This window comes from Theobroma cacao, chromosome 10 (genome assembly GCF_053813885.1).
Source record: "Theobroma cacao isolate CCN51 chromosome 10, ASM5381388v1, whole genome shotgun sequence".
Lineage (NCBI taxonomy): Eukaryota > Viridiplantae > Streptophyta > Magnoliopsida > Malvales > Malvaceae > Theobroma > Theobroma cacao.
Window position 1 is genome coordinate 10177457 of NC_142648.1, and position 18449 is coordinate 10195905.

Genomic DNA, 18449 nt, shown 5'->3' on the forward strand with positions numbered 1-18449 from the left:
TAAGTTGCAAAAGACGTATTTCTTTGGCTGCTTGAAGATCAAAATTAAGCTTTTTAATTGCCCAATATGCCTTGTGTTTAAGCTCCACTGAAAGATGACAAGCTTTTCCAAACACTAATATATAAGGAGACATCCCAATTAGTGTTTTATATGTAGTTTTATATGCCCACAAAACATCATCCAACTTTTTTGACCAATCTTTTCTGGAAGGACAAACAATCTTTTCCAAAATTCTTTTAATTTCTCTATTTGAAATTTCAGCTTGGCCACTAGTTTAAGGATGATAAGCAGTGCCTATTTTGTGTTTGACTCGACATTTGCCCAAGATTGACTTAAATTTTTTGTTACGAAAATGAGATACTTCATCACTAATTATGGCTTTAGGTGTTCCAAAATGTGTAAAGATGTTCCTTTGCCAAAAGTTTATCACTACCTTATAGTCATTCCTTGGTAATGCAATAGCTTTAACCCATTTAGAGACATAATCAATAGCAACCAAGATGTATTCATTATTGAAGGATGGAATGAATGGACCCATAAAATCAATTCCCCATACATCAAAAATTTCGACTTCTAGGTTGTTGTTGAGAGACATCTCATGTCTTCTAGATATATTGCCCATTCTTTGACATTTATCACAGTTTTCAACAAAATTATGAGCATCTTTGAAAAGAGGAGGCCAGTAAAAACCTGACTGTAGAACCTTTGCAGTAGTTCATTTCCCCCTATAATATCCTTTACAATCAGATGAATGGCAATGATGAAGAATATTTTCAAATTCTTCTTTAGGAACACACTTTTCAATGATTTGATCCCCATAATGCTTGTAAAGAAAAGGCTTATCCCACATGTAGTATTTGATATTACGCAAGAATTTCATTTTTGTTGACACTTAAATTCAGGAAAGAAGAGTTTACTCACGAGATAGTTCACAAAATCAGCATACCATGGAAAATTTTTCTACTTCTCGACATGAAACAACTACTCATCAAGAAAGGTCTCATTGATCATTGTTGAATTCCTAATTTTTTCTCCATTCTCCAATCTAGATAAATGATCCACTTGATTTTCTGTACCTCTAATATCTTGAATTTCTAAGTTGAATTCTTGAAGCAAAAGTACCAATCTTATCAAGCATGATTTTGTATCTTTTTTCTCGTTCAGATATTTAATAGCTGCATGGTCAGTGTCGACAATTACTTTAATACCAACAAGATAAGAGTAAAATTTATCAAAGGCAAAAACAATAGCAAGCAACTCCTTTTCAGTTGTGGTGTAATTTGCTTGGGCCTCATTCAATTTTCTACTAGCATAATAAATAGGATACAAAATCTTCGCTTTTCGTGGGCCCAAAACTACATGAACTGCATAATCACTAGCATCACACATTAGTTCAAAAGGAAAATTCCAATCAAGAACAGTGATAGTAGGAGCAGAAAATTAATCTCTTTTTCAACTCAACAACAACATCATGGCAAACATCATCAAAATTAAAAGGAGTATCATTTTCTAAAAAATTACACAATGATTTAGAAATTTTAGAAATATCTCTAATGAATCTCCTATAAAACCCAACATGTCCTAAAAAACTACGAATGCCTTTAACAAAGGTGGGAGGTGGAAGTTTTTCAATTGTTTCAATTTTTGCTTTATCTACTTCTAAACCTTTACTAGAGACTCGATGGCCTAAGACTATGCCTTCTTGCACCATAACGTGACATATTTCCCAATTTAAAACTAAATTAGTTTCTTCACATCTCTCAAGTACTCTAGAAAGATTAAATAGACAATCATCAAAATTATCCCCAAAAACTGAAAAATCATCCATAAATACTTCCAAAAACTTTTCAACCATATAAGAAAAAATTGCCATCATACATCTCGAATAGTAGCTGGAGAATTACAAAGTCCAAAAGGCAATTTACGAAAAGCAAATGTTCCATAAGGACAAGTAAAGGTGGTTTTTTCTTGGTCTTCAATAGTAATGGCAATTTGATTATAACCAAAATAACCATCCAAAAAAAAAATAAAAATCCTTACTTGCTAGTCTATGAAGCATTTGATCAATAAAAGGTAGTGGAAAGTGATCTTTTCTAGTGGTTTTATTCAATTTTTTATAGTCCATACACACTCTCCATCCAATCACAGTTCTAGTGGGAATGAGCTCATTATTTTCATTAGAAACTACTACTATACCTCTTTTTTCAAGGACTCATTGGAGTAGACTTATTCATGAACTATCAAAAATAGGATAGATAATACCCGCATCAAGCCACTTGATAATATCTTTCTTTACTACTTTTTTCATGATCGGATTCAACGTTTGTTGATGCTCAATGGTTACTTTGTGATTTTCTTCCAAAAGAATTTTGTGCATGCAAATTGAGGGACTAATTCCTTTGATGTCTGCAATGGTCCATCTAATTGCTTTTTTGTAGTCTCTTAAAACTTAAAGGAGTTTATTTTCCTGTTCATCAGAAAGATAAGAAGAAATAATTACTAGAAGTGCAGAAGAATTTCCCAAAAAAGCATATCTTAAATGATTAGGCAGTGGTTTGAGCTCAAGTGAAGGAGGTTCTTCAAAGGAAGGTTTGATTGGTGAAGTTGTAATTGATAATTCCAAATACTGAAATTGAGATCTTTGGAGACGTGAATGGGCATAAAGATGGTTAACATATTCAAGAACTTTTTCATCAATAATATCACATGAACAATTCAAAGAAGTTTCTAGTAGATCTTGATGATTTTCAATAAACACATTATTTGCTATGTCATCCACCATATTTAAAGCTCTAAACATACTAAATGTTCCCTGTTGATCTTCAACCTTTAAAGCAAAACTCACCTTTTTCCACATCAATTAAAGCTCGAGCAGTTCTCAAGAATGGTCTCCCAAGAATGATCAGTATTTCACGATCTTCTTCCATATCAAGAATAATAAAATCTACCGAAAAAATAAACTTACCAACTTTTACCAAAACATCATCCACAATACCATAAGAATAGGTGATGGATCAATTAGTAAGTCGCAAAGTTACAGAAGTTGGCTTAATCTCTTCCAAACCCTATTTTTTATAAATGGACAATGGCATCAAATTTATACTTGCACCTAAATCACATAACGCTTTAGCAAAACAAAGAGCACCAATAGTGCAAGGAATAGTAAAACTACTTGGATTTTTAAGCTTTGCTAGATGCTTATTCTGAATGATGGCATTGCACTCTTTAGTAAGTGCAACAGTTTCAAACTCCCCCAATTTCCTCTTTTTAGATAGGTTGTCTTTCAAGAATTTAACATATCTTGGCCTTTGTTCCAAAGCTTCAGCAAAAAGAATATTAATATGTAATTTTTTAAATACATTAATAATCTATGGAATTGTTTGTCAAGTTTTTCTTTGTGAAATCTTTGAGGAAAAGATGGGGGAGGTGTGGGAGTAGTTTTTAATTGTTATTTTTTTTTTAATTTTCAACAGATTTTTCAACCACAATTTTCTTTTTTAGCATCTTTTTCAATTTCTTTCTCATTAGATTGAATTGAAATTTTAGAATTTAAATTCTTACTACTAACCTCTTGACTTACCTCTTTCTATTGCAAAGATGGATTGCCTTACAATGTTCCTTATTTTCTCTTCTTAGGTTGGGTTCAATAACTTGGTAAGGTACCATGAGGTCTAGTATTTAAAGCACTGGCAAGTTGGCCTACTTGTGTCTAAAGATTTCTAATTGAAGCTGCTTGATTTTGAATAGAGGCATCATCTTTGTCATAAATGCATTAATCTTTGTTATGAATATATCAGTCATTGTCATGAATTGCATGAACATATCCTACATTAAAGGCTTTTTCTCTGGCATGAGGACTTAAGATGGAAATCCAGGAGGAAAGCTTGACTTAGCTACTGATGAAAACCCTTGGTTGTTACTCCATGAAAATTTAGGATGATTCCTTCAACTAGGATTTTAAGTGTTAGAATAGGGATTGTTCTATCGCCTATTTCCAACAAATTGACAAAACTCATAATAGATGGGACAATTGTCATTGGAATGTCCTTCCTCACAAAATTCACACGTCATAAACAAGTTCTGAATAGCATTAACACTCAGTTTACCTATTTTTTTTGTGAGAAAAGCCAATTAGGTAGAAACAGTATTTATCGCATCTAATTCATTAATTCCAGCAATTTTTCTTGTACCAAATCTTTCATATGATAATTATTGGAAGCTATCTGTTCAAGCAAATCATAAGCCTTATCAATGGATTTACTCATGAGTGCACCTCCAGCAGCAGCATCAATGGTAGTTCTGAAAGGTCCCAGCAAACCATTATAAAAAGTCTAAACTTGCAACCACTTAGGTAATCCATGCTGAAAACACCTTCTTATCAAATCCTTATACCTCTCCCAAGCCTCATGTAGTGATTCAGAATCAAATTGCATGAAAAAAGTGATATCATTCCACATATTTGCTGACTTAGCATGAGGGAAGAATTTTGCTAAGAATTTTTGAGCTAAATCATCCTAAGTATTAATGGAACCAGCAAGAAGTGAATTTAACCAACTCTTTGCTTTATCTCTCAATAAAAAATGGAAAAGCCTTAATCTTATGGCATCATCAATAACACTATTAGCTTTGAATGTATCGCAAACTTCCAAGAAATTTACAATATGAGCATTTAGATCATCATTAGGCAAACCCCCAAACTGAATAGCAGTCTGAATCATCTGAATGATTGATGACTTAATTTCAAAGTTGTTGGCTTCAATAGTAGGTCTTCGGACACTAGAGTGGAGACTTTGTACTCGTGGGACAGCATAATCCCTCAAAGACTTGGTCCCTTCCTCTTGTTGATTAGCCATTGTTTTACTTGGAGTATAAACTTTTTTATTTTTCCTCTGAAATCTTCGAAAAGTCTTTTCGATTTTTGAATTAAAAGGAACAATTTCCAAATTTTGGGCTCTTCGCATACAATAACCAAAAGTACCTAAAAAATTAAAGAAAAGAAAAGTCTAGATTAAAATTAAGAATGCTTGGTATTAATATTAAGAAGAAAGAATTAAAAATCAATTCTTTGGCAACGGCGCCAAAAACTTATTGTTGATGTCTCACGCAAGTACACGTATAGTTAACAAGTAATATAGTGATAAAGTAGAGTGTCGATCCCACAGGAAATTGTTTTAATTATTATTGTTAATTATTAAAATTATAACACTCTAATTTTATCCAAACAATTAAAAACTAAATTAAAAAGAAAAAAAACTAAAGACTAAAACTAATCTAAATTAACTAACAAAATTATTTTATTAAATTTGATTGACTTTTAGACCTAAGATTATGATGTCCCTCAATACTTCATCTGGTTATTGTCTCTCTCTCTTAACTTAGTTTAATGGATGAAATTGCTAACTTAGAGTCCTAAATTATTTACAAGTCTCTATCGAGTTTCTCATGAAAATATCTCTCCTAATTAATTTACTATATGTCTATATAAATTAAATTAAAGACAGATTCATTCAGTTTGTACACTACTTTTGGCTACATTTGTCTTATAGGTGTATGTCTACCTTATATGCAAATCAAACCACCAAATCAACTAAGTGTATTCGATCATACGCTATTCTATTCAAGGTCTACCTAAATCTCCTTCGTGAAGGTTTAGCTTAGGTTACCAATTCAATCTTATCGGTGGCTAGTCAACTAGAAGCATTAAAAACAAAATAAAATAAAACTTAAATCCATCAAACATAAGCAAAAAAGAGATAAATAAATTAGACTACGTGTTGAGTTCAATCATAATCTTAGATAAATAATTTAGTTCGCCATCAAGTCACACATCATCATCAAATAAAGTTTAAACATTAAAAACAAAACCAAGAAAATAAGAGAATAACAAAAAGATAGAAAAAACCAAGAATTGTAATCTTGATCTCCAAATCTCTTTGAATCATTCAAATTCTTCCTAACTTCAATGGCTTTGCAGCTTGATTCTTAGCTTTCAATCCGGTGTTTCGTTATCTCCCTGAAAGTCCTCCAAAAGGTTGATTTTATAGGGCTTTGAAGTTAGGCCAAGTTAAGTGAAGAAAGAAGTCAATTCCAATAAGGATTGCCTCATCATACTGCATGGGCTATGGCCTACTTCCTCTAAAGCCGCATCCTTAACCTTTTAAATAGCAGAAATAGTAATTGTTCGAAGATAGCTGCAGTACTCCAACTTCAACAAGATTTTTGACCACCTTCCATGCCAAATAGGCAAAGTGGTAAACATAAAAGTTGTATATTTTTCTATCAACTTTCCAATGGTTGAAAAATCACTTCATTTAAAGCTCTGTAGAGAGAGTATGGTTGAAATACCAAAACATGTGCAGTGAAAGTCTGCACCTTAAAATTGCTCTCATTCTTCCATTAAAAGTCTTCCTTCATTAAACACCTGCAAAAGCACAACTAAATCAATAACAATCTATCTTAATCATATTAACACTAAATTAAGCATAAAATTAACTAAGATTAGATTGACTCGCCTAAATTAACTAATTTAAAATAATCAAATAAAACCTACTAGTTTTTATGCATTACTACAAGAACTAAGCTAAATTACTATCAAAATTAAGTCCAAATAACTCTATATCAAAGAGTTATCAATAAGCATGATCCACCACTTTCAGTTAATCTTGATTTTAAGGTGGGATAACAAGTGTTACTGACCAAACTAGTCAAACTCTTTCCATGGAAACAAAAATCAAAGTGGTTTGGTCCTTACAAGGTGGTTAAGGTCGATCCGTGTTGTACAATAGATATTTTTAGTGAAGCTACCGAAACATTCGGAGTGAATGGGCAGTGTCTCCAAAATTATTTAGGAGGTGAATTAGATTGCCAAAGATCCTCAATTATTCCAATAGACAACAATAAAAGGGTATCATAATCAAGCTAGTGACTTTAAAGAAGTGATTCTTGAGAGGTAACTCAAGTTATATCATTTTAGGTTTAGTTGTTATTTTAGTTAGTTTTTGTTTTTCTATTTAAATAAGTAGTTATAACCTCTCTTTTACTTGTTTTGTTGAGCATGCGGTTTGGAAAGCATGAAGATAAGGAGAAAGAAAATTCAAGCTTTCAATGCACTGTCACTGTTGATAAGGGAGTTTTTTTTTTTCTTATTCTTTGTAGATTTTCACATTAAAGACAATGTGCAATTTAAGTTTAGTGGAGGGTTTTATTATTATTAGTTTTTGTGATATTTTAGGTTAGTTTATTTTCATTATATTTTTTAATTTGATGCATGTTTTAAAAACTTGAGCTAGATTTAATTGCATCAATTTCTTTTAATTTACCTATCCAATTATGAGAACTTAGTTATATTCTATCTCAATTCTTTGAAACATCTGAATATTGTTTGAGTGTTATATAAATTCTATTTCTCCATTAGTTTTTGATGATAATAAAACATTCCCATTCATTTATGTCTAACAATGCTACTTGAGTGTGTAGGTTGAAAAATGTATGGTAATAATACAATAATCATTAAACAGTAAATATCAAATCTCATGAGGTTGAGGAGCTACAATAAAAGTCACAAAACATAAGCCACTTAGTCGAATAAAGATAGGAAGTCAGCTAAAATTCAAAAATGGAGTTGGCAGGTTCAAAAATAGAATCAACTTAATCGACTAAGAGATATTGTTAGTCAACTAAGTGCTTACTGCCAAAAGTCGAGTTCAAAAATAGAACCAACTTAATCGACTAAGAGGAATCGTTAGTCAACTAAGAGCGTACTACCTGAAACTGGGATCAGAAGATAGAACCAACTTAATCGACTAAGAAGTATGTTAGTTGACTAAGAGCTCTCTGTTTGAAAATTTGAAGTTGAAGGTAGAAGACAGATTAACGGCTAGAACCAACTCCAAACTATTTCCAACAGTCAGAATCTGTCAAGCACCCATCAAAAATGTTTCTTCAAGTATTAAAAACCTTCCCAATGGCTAAGAAACTGATCCAAGGCTTCTAAGAACTAAAAGAGCTAAAAGACTAGTAAAAACTCTCTGCATTCTTTCTGCACTTCACTTCTATCCTTGTAAGAGATTCAAGCACTTCACTTTGTATCACTTAGATCAAGTCAGTGATTATAGGTACACCTTTATTTCTCTTATTCTTGTTGTCAAAAACCAAATCTCGAGCCATGACCGGTGCATGGACCCAATGGGCATGGCCCACTTGGCCTAAGCAAGCCTTTCTATGAAACTTGTTCATCAGACCATCTGCCCCTCATTTACCTCTAAGGTTCTTAATTCATAGTTTTCGAAAATAATTTCTTCTCAAGAATAAATCAAGGCAACCAAACATATACCATTCACAAAATAATATTACCATTTGCCAACTTGTGGTGACATTATCATGCAAACCAAACATACAATGTTTACAACGAATCTCACGAATTACATTTAAATAACCATATACACATACAAAAGACCTTGACTATTAGCAAAGTGACTCTAGCATGGATACTATCATGGGTTGTGCTAGTAAACCTATCATAAGATGAATAGGAGGAAGCACCCTTACCTAAGATCCAACTACCTTCGAGCTTGAAAACTAAAACATGAAGTTGAAAAGAATGAGTGTAAACCCAGTGAGTGAACATAGGAAGGGAACAAGCAAACGATACAGAAGGTTTTCGAAAACAAGATGCACTCATTTTAAAACCATGCAATTTGTATATCATAAACAACTCGATACCATGTTGATGTTTAACTCGTTTTAAAATACTTAGGAAATTCAACTTTCAATAATCAATGAAATCACATTTCAATTTCCAAACATCCCTGCTCTACAGGGCAAGTACACAAACGTGTACGAATTCATGTATACATTTTGTATATATATATATATATATATATATTTTCAAACATTCACTAAATATATCAAGATCATTCCCACACTAGTCAACATGGCTCAACGCATGCAACCACCATCCTCAGCTCAGCTTATGTGCACTCCCACACCGCACATGGCAAATATCATGTACACTCCCACACCACATCATCATCAGCATGTGCACTCCCACATCGCACACCACCGACACCGTCACGTGCATTCCCACACCCCACATGCACAGTTATAGTTATCATACAACATTATCATTATATTACACATTTCACAGCATAAAAACGTTTCATTAAGGGCTTGTTCCCATGCATATTTTAAAAAAAAGACTAATAAAATATTTCAAGTAATTCAGTCAAACACATATGCATTTATCCCAAAACATTTTAATGCAAGTTCACTCACCTATCTTTGTTGATTCTTTGATTAACTCCGACTTCAACTAATGCTCCAAATGGAGATGTGGGGTCTCGTTGGAACCTATCGCACACGATAGTATGACAACCAACCCAATTTACTTGAATATTATTCCAAAAGCTGTTTCCTAAATTAAACTTTACTAGTTATTCCTAACTAGTTTCCAATTACCGTTTGACTAGTCATTAATTTGCACCATTATAGTCACACTAGAAAAAAATAAATATCTTTCAACAATAGAACTGTGAGACCCCAACCTCTATAGGCTTGTAACTAAGCGTAGATGTAATAATACGAGCAAGGGGTAGTTTCGTCATTTTCTCTAATAAGCTCCCAAAAGAAAGTTTTATGATATTTTAAGGTCTAAATGGGCATAAGACTGCATAAATGACTTGTAATGATGAAAACACGAAGAAAACTAGAAATGACAATAATTTTCACAATATGGGCAAAATAGTCATTTTGCACCCAAGTCAAAACTTTTAAAAGTTTCGCAAACCTAAACATGTCTAGACCATTATGGACTTGGTCTCAGTGTTAAAGAGTAAAAAGATTGCAGAAAGGGTTGCATGAGAACAAGCTAACTAGTCAAGGGCATTTTCATAATTTTAAGGGAATGGATAAGTTTGGCTTATAAATATCCTTCTTCCAGTAGCTTTTTCTCCCATTTTCCAGCAACTTGTCTTCTTCTTCCTTCTTCCCTCTCACGTTTCTTTAAAACCTCCATGGAAGCTTGATATGGAGCTTGCATAATTTTCTCTCTCTAACTTTAATTTTCATACCTTTATGCCCTTTTGACTAGAACCCTTGAATTCTTTCACTCTCTCACTTCAAAACCCTTGGTAAAGCTTATTTCCATACTTTCTCTCACTAGTTGGGTGTTCTAGAGAGAGAAAAAGAGAATTACCCCACTTGTTTGGAAGCTATTGGAAGGGGATTCAACTACAAAGAAACCCAAGGGTGCGTGATGAACTAAGCTTGGTTTTTAGCTATAGAAAATGGCTAGTAAATGGGATTATGAGCTGTTTTATTGTTAATGTTCATTCATTTTATAGTAATTAAGATAGTGAACATAGATAGCCATTTAAAGTGGCAATTGAAAGTTAGCTAAAAGATAGCTTTTAGGGTTTATATTATGTGAATTAACATAATGGTGATGTTAATGTAATGGTAGGTTCCAACGAAGTTCCATCATTCCGTTCAGACAATTAGAGAAATTGGAGTCGGTTAAAGACTCAACAAAATACGGGTGAGTGAACTGCATTCAAAACTTGTTTTGGGGATATAATGTATTTGCCAAACATTTGAATGAATTATCAAGCTTTTCATAAAAACAAGTGCCTTGGGAACAAGCTTTTGATAGATTGTCTCCATGTTGTGACATGTGACTATTATTGATTCATGCACTACCATATTGTGTTGATATATATATATATATTGACTCGGCTATGTGCGAGTAGGGAGTGCGCATAAGCCGATGATGACCTCATTATGTGCGAGTAGGGAGTGTGCATAACCCGGTGATGACCTAGCCATGTGCGAGTAGGGAGTTCGCATGAGCTGGGAATGATGGGATGGTGTCATGATGGTGATCGGTATATGTATATGTATACATACGTAAACATGTGTTATAAGAAATTTATGAGTTATGTATATGGATGTAATGTATGTGAAATTCGGCATGTTAAACTTTAGGAAGTTGTTATGTATTTCTTATTGGTTTTGAACATTTCAGCAGGGTGGTTTTCTTTGGGAGAAAGGGAAATTTTTCATTGGTGCCCTGTATCTCGCTGCAGCGAGAAACTCTCAAGTTTGAGAGCCTTCACTAGAACTGGTTCTCGCTGCAGGGAGATAGTCATTGTAGCTTCTCGCTGCAACGAAAAGGAATCTCGCTGCAGCGAGAAACTCTCTGTTTCATTAGCTGAATTTCGCTGCAGTGAAAAACCTTCTGTCCATTTTGCTATCTCGTGGGGTTTTGCCATTTTTTTCCATTTCATTTATACCCTAGTGGAGCATGGACTTCCAACATGTTTGGGGATTATCTAACCAAGTTTGAAATGAGAAAATTTTGAAAGAAACCCTCAGTCGGTTGAGAAACCCTCGTTCGGCTAATAACTTAAATCCCAACGTCGCTACAATGAAAATTCATTCTCACTGTGGCGTAGTTGCAGCGAGAATGCCTTCCCGCTGCAGCGAAGACTCATCGTTGCATTTGACTTGTTGGTGTATCACTGAAGCCTTTATTTTTCAAATTATTGGTTATGTATGGGTTCCTCATTACCAAGTGATTAATCATATAAGGGTTTAATGAGGGGTTTTTAATATGAATGAAATTAAGTTGCATTGTTTTAAAACAAGGGCATCATAATTTTAAATTATTCCTTACAGTATGTTTGTTTGCTTCTTTGTTCACTCATTGGGTTTATACTCACTGTTTTTAAACTTCATGTTTTTAGATCGAGAGGTAGCCGGTAATTAGGATGAGGTGTCCTCGTAGACTTGTAACCATCTTTTGGTAGGTGTCTCGGCATTCAGTAGCTATACATTCATCCAAGTCTCTTCGCTGGAAGTCGAGTATTATTTTGTTGTGTATAGACAAACCTAATGTAAATTGTTAAGATACATGTTGTAGACAATGTATATACACTTGTTTGGTATGCCAGTATGAGATGGCAATGTGTAGTATTATTTTGATTCTAAGTTATGAAATGTGACTTAGTAGTTTATGATGGAATGATAAACATGTCAGATTAATAGGCTTGCTTGGGCTTAATGGATTACGTCCATTGGGCCCATGTGCCGTCATGGTCCGAAATTTGGGTCGTGATAAGAAACGCCCACAAATCTAATTACTAGCCATTATCAACAACTTAAAAATCAACCCTAACTCATTACTCATTGTCACAGCCCAATTCCCGAGCTATGATTAGTGCAAGGACCCAATAGGCATAGCCCACTAGGCCCAAGCAGGCTTTTCTATAAGAACTTGTACATTCGTCCATCTATCATGCATATCTCTTTAAGATCTATACTTAATAGGGTTCGAATGCCAATTTCTTCGAAAGCAATTCATAGAACCCAAGTAAATACTCACATTGGCACCATAAATCAAAATATACATAGATAGTTTGTCAAATGTATCTTAACAATTCACATTAAGCATATATGTGCATATACAAAGACCTTGATTGCCCGCGGAGTTACTCTGGGCGTGGGTACTAACATTTAGTGTCATGGAGATCTACCGAAAAACAGATAAGAGGAAACACCTCAGCCTAGGAATCCAACTACCTTCGAACCTGAAAACTAAAACATGAAGTTGAAAATAATGAGTATAAACTCAGTGAGTGAACATAGGAAAGGAACAAGCATCAATACAGGAAGTTTTAGAAAACACGATGCACTTATGTTGAAAACAATGCAATTTAGTTTAATTTCTTATAACAACGAAAATCCATTTTTACTACAGTGAAAATCAATTGGAAAACATATCTTAAATTTTAACATTCAATGCAAGCACAATATAAATTCCATAACCTCTCTATATATAACATATATAAACATACATACGACCACCGGCATCACCCCAACTCTCCCTTAGCTCATGTGCACTCCCACACCGCACATAGCTAGGTCATCATCAGCTCATGTGCACTCCCACACTGCACATAGCTGAGTCATCTTCAGCTCATGTTCACTCCCACACCGCACATAGCTGGGTCATCATTAGCTTATGTGCACTCCTACACCGCACATAGCTGGGTCATAATTATAACACAATAGTATCATTCAATGCATAACATTGACATCAACATAATGTGGAAACACAAGAATTCATCACATTCATATTTCACAACATAAAAACGCTTCATTAAGGGCTTGTTCCCATGCAAATTTTAAAGAAAAACCAACCAAATATCTGAAGTGGTTCAATCAAGCACATAATCATTTATTCCAAAACATTTTGATGCAAGTTCACTCACCTTACGATAGCGGGATGTTACATCGTTATTAGTTTGAAGGCGTATCTAGCTATTTCTACTTGCTGATCGTTCATTATCTCCTCCAACACGCTACCACAGTACACTACCTTTACTTTTGTACTTCCTAGCAATAATCCAAATTCAATATCTTTAGTGGACCTCATTTCTACTTCTCTTGTTCCTTCAATCATGAATCCTTGTTCAACTAACTTATATCTTGACACATTTTTTACCAAAGTGGCCTTTATCCTTTACTTGCGTAATTCTTTAGATTATGGATACCGACAACTTATATATAACTTTAGCACATATATAAATCTTGTCTAAGGATATTTATCAAGTTTATCCATCATTTCCACAATAATTACCTAGCATATGGTAGAAACTATAAATTTACTTTCATCAAACATTTTCTAAGTCTACATGTACCACCATCCTCATTTACATGTTGCTACCAAGCATAACATTAATATTCATTCATGCACACCAACATCCATAACCTTTTAAACCTTTCCTAACAACACATATCTACACACCAAACTTCCAATTAATATAATTGCCTTCCAACCATACCCATGACATCACAATAACACTACATATGCATACAATCATTCTCATAATATTAAACCAATCATAGGCTTCAAATTGTACCATTAAGCTTACCGTTTGGTTTTAGCTTGGATTTCACCCAACAAAATTCATAATTTCCTCACACCCATGGCCACCAAAGCTGCTACAAAATGATTCACACATTATTTCTCCAAAGATTTAACCAACCATGAGCTTAAAACACAAAAATCCTTACCTTATGTTTCTTAAATCTTGAGACCCACTTGATATTTCTTCACTTACTCTTGAATAACTCACTACCCAAGCCTTTCACTTTTCTCTCCTTTCTTTTCTTGGCCGATTCTCTCTATTTTTCTTTTCAAATGCATGGTGGCAAGGTGAAATGGCATGGGAGCATGAAAATGGCATTGAGAGCATGAAGGTGGAGGAGAAAATATCTTTTGGCTAGAGATAAGAACCAGACATGGGATAAGGACGAAAAGTCAAAGCTTTATTTTGGAAGCTTTGACCAACTAATGGCAAAATTATCATTTTGCCCTGCAAGGTTTTCACCCTTTTTAATTGTATCCTCCCACAATCTTTTAATTCCAATTTCTTTCCTTTTTTCTTCCTTAACACTTGTATCAATAAAATATCAAGTTTATGTTTCAACGCGGTATCACTGCAATATTTAAATATTTACTTACCCGTGCTAGTTTTATTTAATAAAGACACACGGGCTCCATTAACGTCAATTTTCTCCAAAATTTTCTCATTCTTCTTCTCCCCCACTTAGATTGACCATATACTCCTTTTTGATGGAAAATTTTGACACAGAACAAAATATTATTATTTTAATATTATTTTATTCCAACAATTTCCACTTGACTCCTTGACACCCAAAATGTCTTATTATGCCCCGATTCACTCTCGAATAACTTTTTATCTTGCTAATTCATCCTCAATAAAAATATTATTATTTAATTGTTATTTCCTCGCGTGCAAAATATTTTATTCCAAACTATGCCTTTCACCCTTAATCAGTTTTAAACACTCTAATTAACCTTAATTGGCATCCGATAAGCTTTATTAGCCAACATATCAAAGTATGGGGTGTTACACTCACCTTGGTGAACTTGTAGTTGAATCCTTTAGTGAGAATTTAAGAGAGAAAATTCTTTTAAGGGTTTTCTCAAGCTATTTTGAAGAGTCTCTCTCTTTAAAATGTTCAGCTAGTGAGAGAAAGTGCATAGGAAAAACTTTTTGAGAGTTTTTTAGGTGAAAAAGTGAAAGAGAATGAAAAATCCTATGAAAAAGTGTACCAAAAACATGAGATTTGAGGTTACTATAAGAAGGTTATTGAGGTTTTAAGGGTGGCCTCCATGGAAGATGGAAAACTTGAAATGGGAAAGAAGGGTGGGAAGAAGAAGAAGAAGCTGCTGGAATGAGGAGAAAGTGCTAGAACTTTAGATATTTATCTCTAAAGTTAGTCAAAGTTTCACATAATTTACAAAAATGCCCTTTTTTATTCTTCTAGTGCAGTGCTTTCACTTTGACAAAGATTTTGACCACCTTCCGATCAGATCTGGCTAAAGTGGTAAACATCAAAGTTTTAGCCTTGCCTCTTATATTTCTAATGGTTTAAAAATCATGTTATTTGGACTTCTGTAGTGAGAGATATACTTGAAAAATCAAAATATATGCAAATAGAGCAACAGTTAATTATGCACCTTTCTTCACCAATTGAAATTATTTTTGATCCTATTCCTATAAAAACATAAAATAAATATAAATAACATAAAACTAATATTATTAACTTAAAATAAATATTTAAATATAAATTAAACTAAACTAATAAAATAAATAAAAATACTTAAATTTGATCCTAAATCTAGTCCAACTTAGACTAATTAGGTATTTAATCTCCCATTAAATATATGAATTTGATGCACTCAACAGTCTACCTCTAGTTACGCGTCTATGGAGGTCGAGGTTTCACATTTGTATACTTAGAGTGTGCGAGACACTCTAAGGGAATTTATTCAAGCTTGGATTGCTTGATTGGGTGTATAGGTTCTAACTTAGCTTAGAAAGGTTAGTTTGGGTTTTGGTTGATCTTGAGAAAAACCATTATAAAAGGTTATAGCTGAGCTTGCTAAAAGCAATTGTAAAGCTTGGTGGGAGCTTGGGAATTCCACTGTTTTAGTGAGTTGATTTCGAAAATCCTTGGTTGAACAATCAAGGTAGTGGATGTAGGTCTTTCACCGAACAAATCTAAATTCTGATGCATTGTCTGCCTTGTTTCTGTTTTTGTTTTCATTTCTTCTTAAATTATTCTCTCATCTTGCTTCAGACTTCTCATTATTAATCCTTAACGTACACAAAATTAGAAGTCAATTTTGTACGAGCCAAAAAGTGCTATTCACCCCCCTTTTAGCATAATTACTTGGGACCAACAAGTGGTATCAGAGCCTATCCCTCTTTCTCAAGGCTTAACATCCTAAGGGATCCTAATGACTCTTCAAAAATTAGTAGTTGCTGAGGGACAATAAGCAAATAGACCACCTTTGTTTGATGGCTGAAATTACCCCTATTGGAGTACTAGAATGTCAATATATATAAGGGCAATAGACTATGAGATGTGGGATATCATTACTGATGGACCCTTCATTTGTTAAACCTTAAACGTAGTGACCAACGAGATGATTCTTAAGCTAAGGTCTTAATGGACCGAAGTTGAAGCCAAAAGAGTCCAAACAAATTTTAAAGCAATCAAAACACTACATTGTACTTTAACTCCCACTAAATTCAACAAAGTATCAAGCTATACCACAGCTAAACAAGTGTGAGACAAACTTAGGATTATTCATGAAGGGACTTCACAAGTTAAGGAGTCCAAAATAGCTCTCTTAACCCACAACTATGAGATGTTTAAGATGAAACTTGGTGAAAATATCACTAGTATGCTAGATAGGTTCACAAACATCACAAATAAACTTAGTCAACTAGGCAACCAATTCCTGAACATGAAATTGTCAAAAGAATTCTTAAAAGCCTACCTAAAAATTAGAAGCCAAAGGTGACCGCCATTTGTGAAGCCAAAGACTTAAATGTCATAACCCTTGATGAAATTTGTGGGTCTCTTCTCACTCACAAGCTGGAACTTAAGGAAAAGGAAGAAGAAGACAAGATAGAAGCTAAAGAAAAGAAGAAAAGCATTGCCTTAAAAGCCAGCATCCTTGAAGAAGAATTAAATAATCTATCTTGTGATGATGATGAGGAGCAAGCTATAGTTCCAAGAAGGTTTAGAAAGCTTATAGACCAAAGAAATCGGAGATTGGCTAAGAAAAGGTATAGAAGAGATCAAGGCTCTTCATGGAGAACCAAAAATAAAAATGAGTCCAACAAGAAAGATGTCACAGCCCAATTTCCAGGCCATGACCGGTGCAAGGGCCTAATAAGCATAACCCACTAGGCTCTAGCAAGCCTTCCTGTATAAAGCTATACATTAGCCCATTTATCATCCATATTCCCTTTTAAGATCTATAACTCATAATGTTCAAATAATAACTTCATTGAAATCAATTCATAAAATCCAAGCTTATACTTATAATGGTATTCATCAATCATAATATACATAAATAGTTTACCAAACGATTCTTAGCAAATTACATCCAGTTTACATGTACACATTCAAAGACTTTAACTGTTAGTGGAGTGACTCTGGGCATGGGTGATAACACTTAGTATCATGGCAAACCTATCGAACAATGGATATGGAGGATCACCTCGTCCTAGGATCCAATCACCTTTGACTCAGAAACCTAAAACATGAAGTTTAAAAACGTGAGAATAAACATAGTGAGTGAACATAAAAAGGGAACAAGCAAGCAGTACGAAAAGTTTAGAAAACATGATGCACTTATTTTAAAAACAATTCAATTTAGTTTAATTTCTTGTTTAAACCCCATAATTTAGCCTTTGATTATTTAGTCTTTTAATGTTGAAAAAAAATCCATGATTAACCATGAAGTTGGAAGGTGAAAATTATTGCAAATATCCACACAAAATAGAAAGTTTCTCATCGTGGTGAAAATAGAATTTCACTGCAGTGAGAATAATGCCTACCGCGCACACACAAAATATTCTCACCGTGATGAAAATGGAATTTCACTATAGTGATAATAGTGTTTGCCACACTCAAAAATTTCTCGCTACGACAAAAATGGAATTTCGCTACAGCGAAATTTAGGGCAAGTGGAATTATGGGGATTTTTGCTGTATTAAAAATCTGTTCCTGATGGAATGAAAATCAAATTGAACACATTTGACAATAATCAATTTTTCAACATTCAATCCAAGCACATATTATTTTCATAACCTTTTCTATAGCATATAAAAACATATTTATAGCATATATATATACAAGCACATATACAACCACCACCTCACCCAACTCATGTGCACTCTGCACGGCATATAGCCGGAGTCATCGTGTGCACCCCTACATCGCACACAACTAATGCCATCATGTGCTTCCCCCACATCACGCACATGGCATATATCATCATCATCGTGTGCAATCCCACATCGCGCAAAACTAATGCCATCATGTGCTCCCCCCACATCGCA

General features: G+C 33.9%; 1 non-coding gene across 1 annotated transcript; it reads left to right on the top strand.

Moving 5' to 3' along the window:
* Nucleotides 1-4353: 4353 nt before the first annotated feature.
* LOC148760364 (small nucleolar RNA R71) lies at nucleotides 4354-4460 on the top strand. The gene has a single exon (XR_016023263.1). It is a non-coding gene; the product is annotated as a small nucleolar RNA R71 (small nucleolar RNA).
* The last annotated feature ends 13989 nt before the right edge of the window (nucleotides 4461-18449 follow it).